The following is a 16,647-nucleotide window of genomic DNA, read 5'->3' as shown; positions in this document are numbered from 1 at the left end:
GGAGTCAAGAGCTGTGGCTTGGATACTTTAAATGTGAATGCCTGCTGGACACTGTATAGCTATTAAGGAAGCAACTGGAAATATAAGTCTGAAGCTCAGAGGAGGCATAAGAATTGAAGATAAAAATTTGGAAATCATCACCATAAAGATTTAAGCCAAGAACAGGAATAAGGTTACTCAGGGAGCGTCAGAGATAGTAGGCCAGGGGAACTGAATCATGGGGGACCTACAACTTTAGAGGTCAGGAAGAAGAGATGCAGCCAAGCATGGGACGTGGAGGAAAAAAACAGAAGCATGCAATTCTTTAAAAGGCAAGACTAATCATTTGCATTAAAGGTTGAAAAGTCAAGTAGTAAGAACTGAGAATTTTCCACTGGATTTGGCAGGATAGAGGTTGTTGGTGACATTGGAATAGTTTCAGTGGAGGTGGAGAGATAAATACCTAACTGGAATGAGGTGTGGAAGAATGATCCAATAGGAAAGGAGAAATAAATGATACAAATAGGGAATAGGGAGTTTAATGTAATAAAGGCATATTTATAATAGTTTTTAAATCCTCTAACAAAAAAGTTAGCAATCATAAGATTAGAAATTCTATCAATACCTGCTTTGTTATACTATTAAAAACATAAGGGGAGTATTAAGTAGAACATGATATTCTGAATTGCTCAAATATTTACCTCAGGACAGATACGGTATCTTGAGCCTCACTATTTCATATATAAATTAAACTTACATAATCAACAGCTTTTTTTTAGTTATTTTTGCCTTAGAAAGGTTTAGGATTCATTAAAGCCTATGCCAGTTCTTCAGTCATTTCAATTTAATCTAAGGAACACAAACAAATGAATTCTACTTCTTTAGCAATGGCCAGCATATACATACACACATTTCTGGAGTTATTTCATAATCTTGTGAATGGAGCAGTAAATAATCATTTACAAACTTTTAATGAAGTGTTGCATTTGTAGTTGTTTTCGTCGCTAAGTCACGTCCGACTCTGCTGTGACCCCAAGGACTGTATGTAGCCTGCCAGGCCTCTCTGTCCATGGGGATTTCCCAGGCTAGGAAACTGGAGTGGGTTGCCATTTCCTACTCCAGGGGATCTTCCCAACCCAGGCATCAAACCTGTATCTCCTGCATTGGCAGGCGGATTCCTTATCACTGCACCACTGGGGAAGCCCCATGAAGTGTGAAGTTAACCAAAAAAGTCATTGTTTCCGTTAACACAAAAGCATTATGCAATAAACCTAAAAAAAATTTTTTTAATCTGTGTTCTCACCTTATAGAGATAAGCACTCTAAATCACCTGAATGACTGAAAAACCATTCCAAAACAGCATATTTAATGTCAGAAATTTTCACAGCAGGGATAGAAAACATACTCTGTTTCAACTGATTTGGAATTTTGCTTGTGGAGCAAAAGAAAAAGTAAAACATGAGAAAAAAATTAGACAATTATATCACCTGGCCAGAAGTCTTTAGTAAAATAATAAAATAAGGGATATACCCAATCTTTCCTCACTTTCAAGTTCCTTCACTTCCAGTGTCAAGCACATTTTTACAAACAAGAAACCAAGAAATGTCCTCTCTCTGCGAACAAGCTTCATTTTAAAAAAAAACAAAACCTTGATCCAAACACAACAAAGAGGCACTTGCTCATAATATAATAACATGAAAAATTATACTTGGACAGCAAAGAAATGGTTTCATACTTTAAAAACCATGAAGTCTGTTAATGAACCACAACTGATTCTGCTGTAATTTTCTTAATGCATCCTTCCATAAATGCACTTGCACTAGTTAAAACAGGGACATATTTCACACTTGAAAACAAAATAATTTCTACATTCACTTGGAGGTTTACTCTTACTTCTATTCAAGTCAGGTTTACAAAATGTATGCTGTGATTTAGATTAACAGAATAAAGACAATAATTTGTGACATTAGTGAATCAAGGCCTGCTCTTTAACATACCTGAACTGAAGAGGAAAAAAAAGGTTTTAAACCAGGTAGACACTCATTTCGGAGAACGCAGTGGCAACCCACTCCAGTACTCTTGCCTGGAAAATCCCATGGATGGAGGAGCCTGGTAGGCTGTAGTCCATGGGGTCACAAAGAGTTGGACACGACTGAAGCGACTTAGCAGCAGCAGCAGACACTCATTAAGAGGCCCTTACTCAGAAGGTAAACAGATTCATTAACTGGAAGCAAATGAGGAGTCAAACAGCTCTATTCAAATGGCTAAACTGGCCACTTGCTGACTGATACATCTTTTCATTGTGACAGAATGTGGATTCTTCATTGGAATTTTATTGTTCCAAAAAAAGTAATTTTTTACAGGATTTTTATTGTTCCTATCTCTTCCCCACCTGTCACTTCTTGCCACTCTCAGCATCTATATTTCTTTGAGTCTAATGGATACTGTAAATTTCAGCATGCTCAAATTATATACAGAATAAGAATAAAAAGGCTTGTAAGTAAGGATCTGCTGCTGCTGCTGCTAAGTCACTCTAGTCGTGTCCGACTCTGTGTGACCCCATAGACGGCAGCCCACCAGGCTCCCCCGTCCCTGGGATTCTCCAGGCAAGAACACTGGAGTGGGTTGCCATTTCCTTCTCCAATGCATGAAAGTGAAAAGTGAAAGTGAAGGCGCTCAGTCGTGTCTGACTCTTCGAGACCCCATGGACTGCAGCCTACCAGGCTCCTCCGTCCATGGGATTTTCCAGGCAAGAGTACTGGAGTGGGGTGCCATCGCCTTCTCCAGTAAGGATCTGAGATGCTTCTTATTTGAGCAAAGTTTACGAACTTTAATATATGAACTTTATGATACCTATTTTGGCCACTTATCAGATCTTATGTAGCTTACTTGATGATGTTCAAAACAGTGATATCCTCACTAAAAAAAAGCTTCCCAACAACCCTACAATGTGAAATCATTTCCAGTCAAATTTTACAGATGAGAAAATGAGGCACAGGATGTTAAATAATATGTCGAAGGCCAAGGACCTAGAAAGTGCCAGATTTTAATCTAGATAATATAGCTCCAGTGTTTGTGCTCTGAACTGCCTAATGGCAAAATGAATATACCAGTGTTAAATGCCCTCCACTTTAGTATCTTATAACCCTCTGGGAAAGAAAAATATTAGGAATAACTACATCTATTAGTCTTAGAAATTAGAGGCCTTAACCATTCTCCTTTCTTTTCAAAAGCTGCTCCAAAAGATATAATGGGGCCCTGGAACTAAAAAGCCAGAGGAACACCAGTGGGTCAGCAAAACTGACCAGGAATCTTTCAGAGGTCTAACTGGTCCAACTGTGTCTAGGATGACCCTATGCCTGTCCTGTAGTGAATCCAAACCCAAGACAGTCCATTGCCATTTGAAGCCCTACCTGCCAAGGATGGTTTCAGACTGTTCCTTCTAAGACCCAGCCCTAAAGGATTTCTGAACACGTGCCGCATGTTGTACATTTCAATGAACATTTTTTTGAGAAAAGTTAGGCATTTTCAACTCCTGCTGCCATATCAAACTGTTAGTTTGTCTGACTCCAATTATACCTTGAGTTCCTTGAAAGTAAGAAACATCTTACCAGTTTTAAATCCTCAATGCACAACACCATAACTGGCACATGGATGGCATTCAGTAAATTTGGTAAAAAATCAGAATTAAAAACCAATGTTCCTAACATGAAGTACTATCAGTTCAGATATTTCTGCTTAACTTGAGACAGTGAATAGCTGAAAAGCACATGTATTCTCGGTCAAAATTAGGAATTCTTTACCAGTGTGTTTTTTAACTCAATTCATTCGCTATTTCCTACTAACATAGACTCTTAACTTGTATATATGACACATGATATAAATATATATTTACAAAAAGAGGCCTTATGTGCAAACTAATGGTGAGACCAAAATCAAACTACAGCCAGATTAAAGGCCTGTCCCCTGTACTTGGTTCATTCTTAAAAACCACAATGCCCTTCCACCGTTAAAGAAATGATGCTCTATGTTTTATACACACACACACACACACACACACACACACACACATACCAATCACAAGAAATACTGAAAAGCACTAAGACTATGAATATTTCTGAGATTATAAAAACCTTGTATTATGTCGGGATTTTTAAAACCACTGAGCAATATCTGTCCTGCACCAAAGAAGTCAATGAGTGGAAAGCACTGTGCTAAGTGCCCCTATACTAACTGTCTCATTTAACAACACCCTGGGGTATATATAGTTATTATTACCATTTCACAGATAAGGTAACTAAATCTCTAGGTCACACAGCTAGCTGCTAAGTAGAGGAGCCGTAACTGAAACCAAGTTTTGACTGCTTACAACTGTCTCCCATTGTATATCCTCAACAAAACAACTCTGAATTTTCTGAATCATAGATCCCTAACTTTAATATTGTGCTAACATGCCATGTTTATTGTTAACTTCATCACTTCAAGAGTAAAACTACCAACATGACTCCATATATATCTGCCCACCTAACCCCTGAAATCTCAAATCATAGCATGGGATGTTTACCACTAACTTTCCCTTTTCTGGAAATCAGACTTCACCCCTCCTAAAACCAGGAAAACCCTGTTGGCACCACCTGTTGAACCACTCTGTTCTATATAAAACTTACCACAGCTAGTAGGGATAGTGGTTACTACCTTAGGTAACTCTGGAGTCTTAAAAGACTTGAACTTTCTAATACAAGTTCTAAAATATCCACCACACTAAATGCTGAGTAAAAACATCTGGGAAAAAAAAGGAAATTATGTGATTACATATAGTAAGTTTCTCTCTACAAGGACTAGCTCTTTGAGAAGATCAATTGTATGCTATTTTTGTTTCAAAAGAAACAAAAGAAAGCCAGTTTGCAGATTTTATTTGTTTATACACCAACAAGCTAAACATCAAAATTGAAGGTATCAAATTTTGCTCCCTGAGATCTGCTGCTATACCACATTCATTTTCATATTTCCAGAGTTAAATACAATGTCTGACCCATGGAAAACACTGAAATATTGAACTAAATTTTACTTTCAAAGACTAAAAAATAAGAAATTGTAAGAAATAGAAACTTGAAGTGGTCCATTTTCAAGGCAAACTAAGTAGCTCTGAGTGGAAAAATTACTAGCAGTTGAATTTGCAAACACGACAAAGTTGAGGCCTGAACTCTTCAGATAAAGTTAGGGTTGGGGGAGGGAGGTCAGACTGGATCCTAAAGAGATAGGACTCCACCTATTACCTATGCCCCAGCTCTAACCGTGCCTAAGGATTTGTGGACGTGAAGTAGTTCATGAAACTGCAGGGTCCCTAAGCAAACGGGATGTTGGGGGAAGGGATAAACTAACAAGAAAGTATTTGTTGAAAAATGAGGATGTAAATTGGGAAGAAAGAAAGGATAGCCTAATCAGGAAATAACGAAACTTAGGTGACATCCAGAAAGATTGTACCTCTCACAATACTGGGCCAATGAGGAACAGGGGGAAGGGAGCTGCATGTTAGGGAACAAACTGCTTGTAACGGCCCTGGGTTTGCCTGCCCACCGGACACCAGATCTTCCAAGACTGTCATTAAAAGCCTCGCTTTCTTTGTGCTTTATGTCTCTGAGTCCATCCCTTGGTTTTCGGCTGGTGAGCCTGATCTCACAGAAATGGAACCCTAGAGTTCTATCCCAATCCTCTCAAGATTATATTCAGTTCAGTTCAGTTCAGTTCAGTCGCTCAGTCGTGTCCGACTCTTTGCGACCCCATGAATCGCAGCACGCCAGGCCTCCCTGTCCATCACCATCTCCCGGAGTTCACTCAGACTCACATCCAGCGAGTCTGTGGTGCCATCCAACCATCTCATCCTCGGTCATGCCCTTCTCCTCCTGCCCCCAATCCCTCCCAGCATCAGAGTCTTTTCCAATGAGTCAACTCTTCGCATGAGGTGGCCAAAGTACTGGAGCTTCAGCTTTAGCATCATTCCCTCCAAAGAAATCTCAGGGTTGATCTCCTTCAGAATGGACTGGTTGGATCTCCTTGCAGTCCAAGGGACTCTCAAGAGTCTTCTCCAACACCACAGTCCAAAAGCATCAATTCTTCGGCGCTATTAGTGCCATGAAATATTCTCTAATTTTTCATGTGTCTTCAGATTCTCCCTCGGCAGACTACAAATATTGAAAAGAAAACTGCTTTCTCTACTCTTTAAAGCTTGCAGAGCGATTACCAGTGCTCAGGACATGATGCACAGTAGGTAGGCAGTATTTCCATCAGATTTCTTAAAAAGTAACAGAAAAGCACCTTATATATACTTCTCTGCTCATGAAAAAACATACTAGTTACTCTTCCTACTAGGAAGATTTGTTTTTCATTATCTTTGGCACAAATTCTAGAATGCTATCTGCCAGGTCCCATGCCCCAGCAAATATGCATCCACAAGCAATTATAGAGATAGATAGCTTATGGGGAGGGGGCACTCTCTGGTCAGGTCCCAGTGCTGGCCTGCGGTTAGGGGGAAGGCTAAGTGGGGGGAGGGTGTGGCCCTGTGATAAATCACTGCCCACTCTGCTTAGGGGTATTTATCACAGCCCACTGTCAGGTAAATCACTGGAAAAACACCTCTTCAGTAATTAATGTGAAGTGACAGATGGACAGCCCCTGGGCCCATTAATCAGGAACATCAGCAACCTACTGAGATTATGAATGTCAGGATGCATAAACTGCCGGTGGATCAATAGGCCCAGGAATTCATCCAAGGCTCTCATTTCCGAGGCATCTCCGGTACATTAGGCTCCCTCGACCCTTCCCCCAATCTAAAATGAAGAGCTAAGGCTTCAGAACAAAGAGCAGGAGCAGAGGTCTGAAGTGACCACAGCAAGAAAACAGTCAAGAAACCTGGCCACGGCTAGGGAAGCACCAGGACAGGCAAAGTGAGCACAGAGCCATACTGAGCAAGAGGCTCTCAGAAGGCCTGGTGCCCTGGGAAAGCAGGAGAACCAGGAAGACAACAGGTAACACTCAATACTCAGAGCTTGATTATCCACTGCAGGGGTAGTCCCCTTCTTGCTTCTTATCTTTGACCTATTTTCCTGCCCACATTTACTTTCCTCCCATGTTGGCACCACTAATACAGAGTAGAGAGAAATATGCAATTTCTGCTCTATAACAACCTAGGTTAAAAAATGCCAATTTTAGAGAAAAAAGAATCTAGATAAAATAAAATCACTAAATTATCCTTGAATTTAATTTAGCCTCATCCCTCACTGCCATGACAAATGGGGACTTGCCAGCACAAGTTCCCACAGTGTTTACAATTGAGGAAAAAGGTGGTCTTCCTGATTCATTTGTATATTGGCAAATATATTCATATTGTATATTGGCATTTACAAAGCCTTCTGCCAATATACAATATGGGTTAAAGACTAAACTGTGTGGTCGGATTCTAGGGTAATTAAATCAGCTCTTTAATTCTATTTCTTCTCCAAGTCAAACAAAAAATTCTCCATCAAAAGAGTCTGCTCAACTTGTAAAACAGTACTGGAGCTGAAAGAGAATTACTGCTTGCTCATCACCCAAAGTTTAGCCGAATTATGTACAAGAGATTCGGCTGGGCTTCAGCCTCATACTGAATACACTCAAGGCTGGCACTGACGGGAATGAGACTGCTGTGCTTGCCGCCACATCCCGCCAAACCCCAGTGCTGTGCTTTGTGGTCAGACTAAGGCCAGGGCTGCAATCGTTGGTTAGAAAGTGTCTCAGAGTTACAGCTGCCTGTTCCGCTAAATCTCATTTCATCCTACTGATGGATGGATGGACAGATGGCTGCTTGGTGAAAGCAGCATTATCAGGCAGCTTCTATGGAGCCTCTGAATGATGGATAGCCCTCCTTCTACTTTCTCCAAACCACCATCGATCCAAGCCATATTTCAGCGGTCAGAAGCCCAGTAATATTAAGACACACAATCAGGTTAAGTTACTTGCAGTGTAAACCTCTACAACAGAAATTCTAACACCTTTGCTTTGCTGTCAGGAACCAGGCTGAAAATGTTACAGTCCATTCTTTCTAGCTGCTAACCCAATGAATTCCAACAGTGCAAAGCCCAAAGGGAACAGCTGGGCTCTGTTCCTAGGAGCACTTGAAAAGCTAGCTTGCCTGCCAAATTTTTTACTAGCCAGTTCTGTGAAATGAACTCTGCAGTTCTAGTGAGCAGATCTGTGGATATGTGTATCCAGTGGAATGTGAAGCTATTAGAAGCATATAAACTATACAGAGTGTCAGTGATATCCTCACTAGACTCAACTGTGAGCACCTTAGATATGCCAAGAAGACATGGCTACCAACATCAAGGAAAGCGATTAAAACCAGGATAGACTGAAATTTTGTATCTGCACATAATCCTAAAATGCTGTTTCTATCTGGTTTTCCTGGCTGGCTTCTACTCTCTTGTGTACATATCAAATCATAAGTGCTAATCCTTGCCTGTTTTCACAAGCACGCTTCTGCATCCACTTGTCTGTCACCTTCTAGACACTCATTTCTGCTTGTTTATTTGGACTATATGCCTGCCTTGTTAGGACTTCCCTGGAGGCTCAGACGGTAAAGCGTCTGTCTACAATGCAGGAGACCTGGGTTCGACCCCTGGGTTGGGAAGATCTGCTGGAGAAGGAAATGGCAACCCACCCCCTTTGTTACTTCCATGTTACCTTGTGCTCTCAGACGCATACAACCGGACTCTATCAAAGATATTTCCACTTGTGTGATTAAAGAAATGGACTCTGAATCCAGCTTTATAATACAGATTCCTAGACCCCACGTGCCCTCTCTTCTAAGCTCACGTGTTCCCAGATGACTTCTCTAAATGCTTTACTATCAGCTATACCCCAAATCAGCTTGGCCTGGCTCCTGGTCCCACCTCTTTTGACTGACTCGCTGCTGCTGTGAGCCAATGCTCAGAGAACTTGTTTGTATTTGTTTTGGGGATTAGAAAAATGTCTCAATGGAAAGGCAACTGTCATTCTTCTTGCCATAATGGTAGTTTACTTTAAATTTTTAATATTTATGCCTTAACAATACCTATAATTCTATTTCAAACAAAAAATAGGAAAAATTCTGTGATATTTTTATAAAAATTAATGTCTTATCAAGAATAGCACTGCCCTTCACATAAACATTGAAAAATTTTTACATAATTTTAGAATTACATTATTGAAAGAGATTATATAGGTCATAATTCAATATCCTAATTTTTCAAGTACAGAAACTGAGGATCTGAGGTTGTAATGTGCCTGGTTAGATAGATACTAAGCAGTAAAGCAAGGCTGAAACCTAGATTTCAATTAAAAGTATTGTGCTTATTATATTTCTCAGACATCCCACTTTCATCCTTGGGATTTCAGAAGGAATGAGAGAAATGAGGATTGACTGTCATTTGTATGTATGCCTATGTGTTTGGGGAGGAAGGAAGCCACAAGTAATTTAAACTTAGCCACTAATACTATTGTGCTCCCCATCAAAGTTGCCAATGGGTCACCTGAGAGTCACTTGCTATCTTAGAGAACAAAATTTGATGAATTTCGGACAACAAGAAACCTCTATCCTTCTCTTCTCCCTTCTTTATCTAGAAGTTTGCAAAGAAAAAAGCAGAAAGATGTCTAACGCAAGTAGAATCACAGAAGTCAGAGGCTCCATAACTTAAGTTAAATGGACAGAGGAGCAATGTGTCCTCTTCGTTTCCAAGGACACCACATTCTGGTCAAATACAGAGCTCCAGCTAACTGATTGGACTCCACCCTCTGGTGGTCAAAATGTGTCACGGCTGCATGTCCTGACTGTCAAGTTACCTCCATACAAATCTTACAGCCTTACAGATAGCTGGAAAAGACCTTGGAAAATCATGTTGTATAAACTCATTTTTAAAATGAGGAAACTGAGGAATTTACTTAAGACTTGGAACTATTTGAGTGGTAACTGAGACAAGAACCCCAGATCTCCCATCAACTAATCTAAATAGTTAGTTAAGCTAACCATCACACCTGCCTTTAACCAATTTTCTACCCAGTATATATACGCAGGATATACTAGCTGAGCAAAGTTTAACCAGGAAGTTAATTGTGCTGCAAAAATAATCACATAATACACATCAAAACCAAATATATTATCCACACTAATGCATATCTCCATTAGTGTAAATGATCAGGATGACTTTTCCATCCCATTCCCACAGAAATGTCCTCATACATTAGATGAGAACTCTGCTACAACTAGTCTTTGGACCAGACAAAACATTTCTCCTAGGAATTAAAAATAAGGTACCTCCTAAGAAAAAATTATCAGTACTAGGTGAATAATAAGGAATGACAGCGCTTTAAACTTTTCTTATTTCTACAGTGCTTTAAACTCTTTCTTATTTTTATATACTCCTTAAGTTCACAGAAAAGCTGCTTTATTTGCATTAACCAAATACATTTTAGAATAATCAATTTTTTTACAAGACAATCTCAAGTCAACACAAAGATCCTTTCCTTTCGCTAAAAAGTCTTTTTATGGTGTTTCTATTTGGTTAAGAAAGATCTATTAAGAAATAGACTAAGCCAGGGAACAATGACATATTTTTCAAAATCTGCTGCAATGAACCATGTCTAATTATGTTTTCTGTTCCATTAAGGTTTAGGCCCCACAAGCAAAACTGAAGTAGTGGCAGAGTAGTGCCAACAGCAGTAGCGGAGGAAGAGAAGGGAAAAATCAACAGCTAACCATTTGATGAGTGCTCATGGTGTGACAGGGACTGTGCTCAATATTTTACGTATCTTATTTTCTCATTTGATTCCAGCTACAGTACCATGAGATAGGTGTTATGACCTCAGTTTTACCGATGAGAAATCTGAAGCAACTCAAGGTCACATAGCTGTTAAGTGCTGGTTAGGATTTCAAAGTCCCTGCATTTAACTACTACACTAGACTGCCTGATGATACTCAGCAAGATGGGTCTCTCACAATCATCTATTAATTTCATAAATATTAGCAATTTGCTTAGAATCTGTATAAATACAAAGCAACCAAAAAAGAATTCAAAGACCGCTGCAGTAAAACAAGAAAATCAACTAGGGTAAGAATGAAAGATTAATGCTTTCATGGCATGACTATTTCCAATAACCTTCCAGACTTAAAAGTGCTGACAGTAATAATCTACTACTATCTCTGAAACTTCCTCATTCACCTTGCCTCACCCTCAAAGCCATATGGTTGAAGAACCTAACCAGGTGTCAGGAGAGGAACTCCCTCTCTTCTATTCCCCATAAGAATAATCTCTATACTTCTTCCTATCTACTCCCACGACCATTTGAAAACATTATCCTTCTCCACCTTTCTCCAGAGGCACATGGGAAAAACGAACAGTGAAACTGATGGCACGGTTCCTAGACTAGAGGAACCTTCAAAGCAGAATGCAGAGTGCACTTTCAAATCTGAATCTAAAGAGAGAAGAAACTTGTACAATAAATACCTGCTGCAAATGGCCTTTTCAGGTGTAATCTTAAACAGAATATAAGTCAGTATTTTAATATTAGTCTGCTCCAGACATTTATAGCCTTTGCCTCTGTGCATGCAGCTGAGCAAAGATTATAGGCTGCAGAACTGGAAGAAATATTTCATAAAGAAATCTGAGTATCCAGACAATGAAAGATACAGGAGAGATGATTCCAGCAGGGGTCTTGAGGGCCTCAAAATATGTAAACAAACTATGGCATGAAAAGGTTTTTCTCATAACATAACACAATTCACGCTCCCAACTTATTTTATACTCCACTGGCTACAGCCGCCATGCATCGGCACCAACGGATTTCACGCTTTAGAGGCTGGGAAACAGTCCGCAGCTTAGTCTCTTTCACACTCCACTGATGTGGTAACCCCGTCGTTCACCAACTTAGCTGTTCCGAGTCTAATATTTGCACCTACAACTGACCACCTCAGATCAAAGCTTTACTATAACTGAACAATAGCAAGATGTAACATCAAGGTAGAGCAAGCAGTCTGCTTCCTACTCCGTGTCTCTATCTGGTGGTAGAGAAGAGAGAAGAAAACACCTTCCTAAAATTTCTTTCCTTCATTACACATCTGGAGGTTGGTCTGTGTTTCTACACTCCTTTGAAATTAGTTCCTTTCCTGGGTCTATCCTGGGTTCCACTGATGTCCTATAGTGCAACTGAGAATAAAAGAGTTAGAACGAATAAGGCTTTCAGCGCTGTGCCTTAAATCTGACATGCATTAAGCTTGATCGTTTTTCCCCTTTGAAAGTCACTCAGTTGTGTCTGATTCTTTGTGACCCCATGAACTGTAGCCCTCCAGGCTCCTCCATCCATGGAGTTCTCCAGGCAAGAATACTAGAGTGGGTTGCCATTCCCTTCTCCAGGAGATCCTCCTGACTCAGAGATCAAACCCAGGTCTCTTGCACTGCAGGTGGATTCTTTACCATCTGAGCCACCACAGAAGCCCAAGATTCACAAACTAAAGCTAATAAACCACTGAGTAAGTTTTGAAAGCAGAGGCTAATAGGCTTAATCTGTGTCTTATTCATATTGTCTCATTTGACCCCAAGTACACACCAAGAGGTAGTTGCTATTTTCCCAGTTTTACAGATGAGAAATCTAAAACTAAGTTACTTAAGATCACACAGTTTCCAAGTGTTGCTTAGGATTCTGAAGTCCCTACACTTAACTACTACAGTAGACTAGAATACATGCGTTCTAAAAAAATGGGGCAAACAAAGCTTAGTATAGTTTTAAAAAAGAAAAAATACCAAAGTGCAACAATAACCAAAGAGAATAATTGTAAAGGTATGTTAGCGATACAGTTACAACTCTTATCTCCTTCCTCCTTGTAGCTGTACTAGCAACTGTGAAGACCAAATGTGGCTGATCAGAAACTGAGAAACCAAAAGCAGCAAGCTTCACTTTAAAGCAGGCAAAGAAAAAACATCAGATAATTAATAAATAAAAGACTCTCTTATATGCAGACTGAAAGTTTACTAACTGTCAAGAACAGCAAACAATTACCTTATAATACATAAACATCTTCAGAGAACTGCTCCTTTAAGGATCAGGAAACCTGTCCAGAGTGTTACAAAAGGCTTTCAAAGTAGAATAATCTACTGAACAAACATGGTTCGGGTACTAAACTGTATTTTAATCTAATATTTTTATGATACAAAAAGCAAGACAAATGTTAAAGGTTAGTAATAGCTAACAATAGGTAACGGCATTTTCTTGTAGCCAAACATTTTTTAGTGCACAGAATGTACTGAGATTTACGCTGGGACAGTGGAAACTATAAAGCTGGACCACAGGTAAGGACACAGTTTGAGCCATATGAATAACATAGCCTGCTATTTAAGTTGTCTCTACCTAATTGGGAAGGTAAGAAATTTTTTTAAAAAGGTATTTTAAGGTAATATAAAATTGACAAATAAAAAGCTCTAAATGATAAAAAATCAGAAAAGAGAGCTATCACATAGGGCCTGGAACAGTTGAAAAAGATAGCATCAAAGGGAATTGGAAGCTAGTATGTAGACTGGGGACTGAAGGGAGATATTCCAAGTAGAAGGAATGGTCTGAGCAATCTGAAGAGGCAGTAATTCAGAAAACCTTATTTTGGAGACAGCTATAGAAACTACTAGAGCCAAAGGGTCAATATAGCAAAGTGTGGAATATTCTGCCAGAAAGAATATTCCGTTTTCAGCCTGGAGGGCCCTCAATACTAGGTTCAGTCATTCAATACCATAAGCAATGGAGAGTCAAGTCTAGACCCTGCAGGCAATTGCTGAGAAGTGATACTATTACTGTTGTGTCTAGTCTCCACACCTTCCCTTACACCATCTGTTCTTTCATTTACCCTGGCTTTTTATTATTATTATTATGTACCATCAGGTAAAGGTGTTACAATAGCACACAATTGTAATACTGACATCGCTCAACATTACACTTGCTTAACCCAATGGTATCAGTGAGCAAGCAATAATATCGAACCAAAACCCAGAACAGGATCAACAGGAGGGATGGGCTCTGTAACAGTGTTCCCCAAGTCTAACCCCACACGCATAAACCAACGTTACATCTAGGGGAGCAATCAAATACACTCACTTTGTATAACCATTCTCACAATCAGAGAAAGAACTGAACCAAAGTTTGCCCCACGTCAAATTCCACTCCACAGTCCAAATACCAGAAACTTGTGCCTTGCTACCTGGTGAAGATTCCTATAGTTGGCCAAGTGTTTCTGAAACAAATAGCTGGTGATACCTTAGTATGTTGTTTAGTCGCTAAGTCATGTCCAACTCTTCTGCAACCTCATGGGCTATAGCTTACCAGGCTCCTCTGTCCATGGGACTCCCCAGGCAAGAATACAGGAATGGGTTGCCACTTCCTTCTCCAGGGGATCTTCCCAATCCAGGGATCGAACCAGTGTCTCCTGCATTGCAGGCGGATTCTTTACCACTGAGCCACCAGTGGTATCTAATAAACTAAAAAATATCAGGATATACATTTGTCTGAGATAAGAGCCCAATCATTTTGACTCTAGATATGGTAACTGGCCTTACTACCATTGCAACAGTCTCTGGAAAAGGTAAGACCCATCCCCATTTCTTTGATTTTAATAGTTTCATTTCCTAGCATGAAGTGATATTTCTAGTCTCTTCAAAACTTTTCAATCTATCCAACTCCTACTTTTATCAATAGAACATCTAACCTTATAGTTTTTAAGACAAAATGAAACCATAACACCTTGAAAGGAAAAGTGAAACACATTTCTACCCCACCGAAACCAATTCCAGCTATTCATTTCAGTGGTATCAGCAGAGCTCACAAGGAGAATAGCTACTGTTCAAACTGCCCCCAGAACCTGAGCCGCTCTGCTCTTCTCTCATTTCTCCCCCTCCCCATCTTCTCCGTAACTTAGACACAACTGCCTCACTCTGCTGTCCATCCTCCCAAAATGCTGCCCAACAATTCACAGGCTGTCACAGATTGTCAGCACTGTGTTTGGGGACTTGAGAAGTGCCCCTGTGGGACAGCGCAGTGTTAGTACAGCATTTTCTCGGACACAATGTCAGTCTTTATAGCCAGTTGCAAATTAGTTTCTTCTAAAAAAAAAAAATACTCCTAATAAGACAGGTACAAGGAGATTTTAAATAACCAAGATTAAAACTCACTTGGTTTACTCTGAGACGTGGCCCTTTCAGAGTCAAGCACAATGAAATCCCATGTCTCTGTACTGACATGAGACGTGCACATCATCTAGGAACACCTGAAGTCAGCTTTCTGACGTTAACAGAAGCCAAGAGGCTACCAAAAAAAACATATCAAAGGAGAATCTTCCTTCCCCTTTTTTTGTGCCCGTGGTTCCTCATTCTTAAATTTTATTTGATAGTACTGTTTTGAGCTCAGTTCTCAACATCAACATTTACTTCTATGTCTTGTTGTGCAAACCCATTTAAAAGGAAATTCTGCAAATCACCAGTATCATTTCTTTAAAGCTTTAATCCAATGCTTTGCATGTGCTGCAGCAGCACACAAGTACAATTATGACAGCGCTATGACTGACCCTCTGAAAAAGCCTTCATCCTATACATCCGTTTCCTGGTTGCCAATGGCTACACATGAGAGTCAGAAGCTGGAACAGGCCAAAAAGATTATCACAGGATGTGGGGAAGAGAAACCTCTCACAAAACAGCAGGTCATAGCAACTTAAGTCTTCTTAGAAAAATAAAAATAAACATCTAGAGAGTAACATTTTACAAATTAAAATCAGTTTCACTAGCTATCAATTAGTTTTCATCCACAATTTCTTTGATAGCCGTATTCATTCTGCTTTATTATGGTTTCCTGAGGATTTCACTGATCATATAGTCTTCCCAGTTCATCAAACTCCTACCATAACAGTGCATCTTTGCTGCTCCCTATTTGAACTACAGGGAAGCCAGAGCTGGACAAGAAGGATGTTAATTCTCAGTTCTTATAGTAGAAAGAGACTGAAAAGAACAAAGCTAGTAATCCAACTTTGAACAAGCCCCTATTCTCTCTACAACAAACACCAAAATTAAGAAAGACACATGAACAAAAGCAAGAAAATCTTCAAAAGATCCTGAAAGTCCTTCAGGATACTGCCACTTTCAAACTTGTTATACAGGAGAGTTACAAAGTAAAATGGCACTAAAAACATACAAAACATAAGCAAACGGAGTAAATAATATTTCTAGTTAACTGACTTACCAAATAAGTGGCATTTATTTTTTGAATAATAAAACTCTAGAACGTGCAGACAGGCTGCATCTGAGGCAAATGGTACAAAAGTTCCCTTCTGATAGACAGCAGCCTCTCCTGGAAAATAATAATGATAAAAGTTAGTTTTACAAAAATCTGTAATTATCACTTCTTTGACACCTGTTTCTGCATTTAACTTTCATGATCTCATTTCATGAATACTCTAAGAGTTTCATACAGTGATTTGCCATAGAATGGGCAATGAAAATAAAGAGACGCACAAAAATACTTTTTAAAAGTTCAACAACAAAACAGAATAAGGAAATGTCATTTCCTCTCATTCTCAGTCCTCTGAGAACTAGTCTGAGGAGACAAAACATCTATTAAATGCCATTAAAA

At 39.5% G+C, this 16,647-nt stretch overlaps 1 protein-coding gene across 1 annotated transcript in view; it reads right to left on the bottom strand.

Moving 5' to 3' along the window:
- R3HCC1L (R3H domain and coiled-coil containing 1 like) overlaps window positions 1-16,363 on the bottom strand; it is a 59,954-nt gene extending 43,591 nt beyond the window's left edge. Inside the window, exon 1 of the mRNA XM_052660972.1 lies at window positions 16,258-16,363. The gene's annotated coding sequence lies outside the window, so the exon portion shown is untranslated. The remainder of the gene's footprint in view (window positions 1-16,257) is intronic.
- Between the last annotated feature and the right edge of the window lie 284 nt (window positions 16,364-16,647).

Source organism: Budorcas taxicolor, chromosome 23 (genome assembly GCF_023091745.1).
Source record: "Budorcas taxicolor isolate Tak-1 chromosome 23, Takin1.1, whole genome shotgun sequence".
Taxonomy (NCBI): domain Eukaryota; kingdom Metazoa; phylum Chordata; class Mammalia; order Artiodactyla; family Bovidae; genus Budorcas; species Budorcas taxicolor.
The sequence above is the reverse complement of the archived record's forward strand: the minus strand, read 5'-3'. Positions and strand labels throughout refer to the sequence as shown.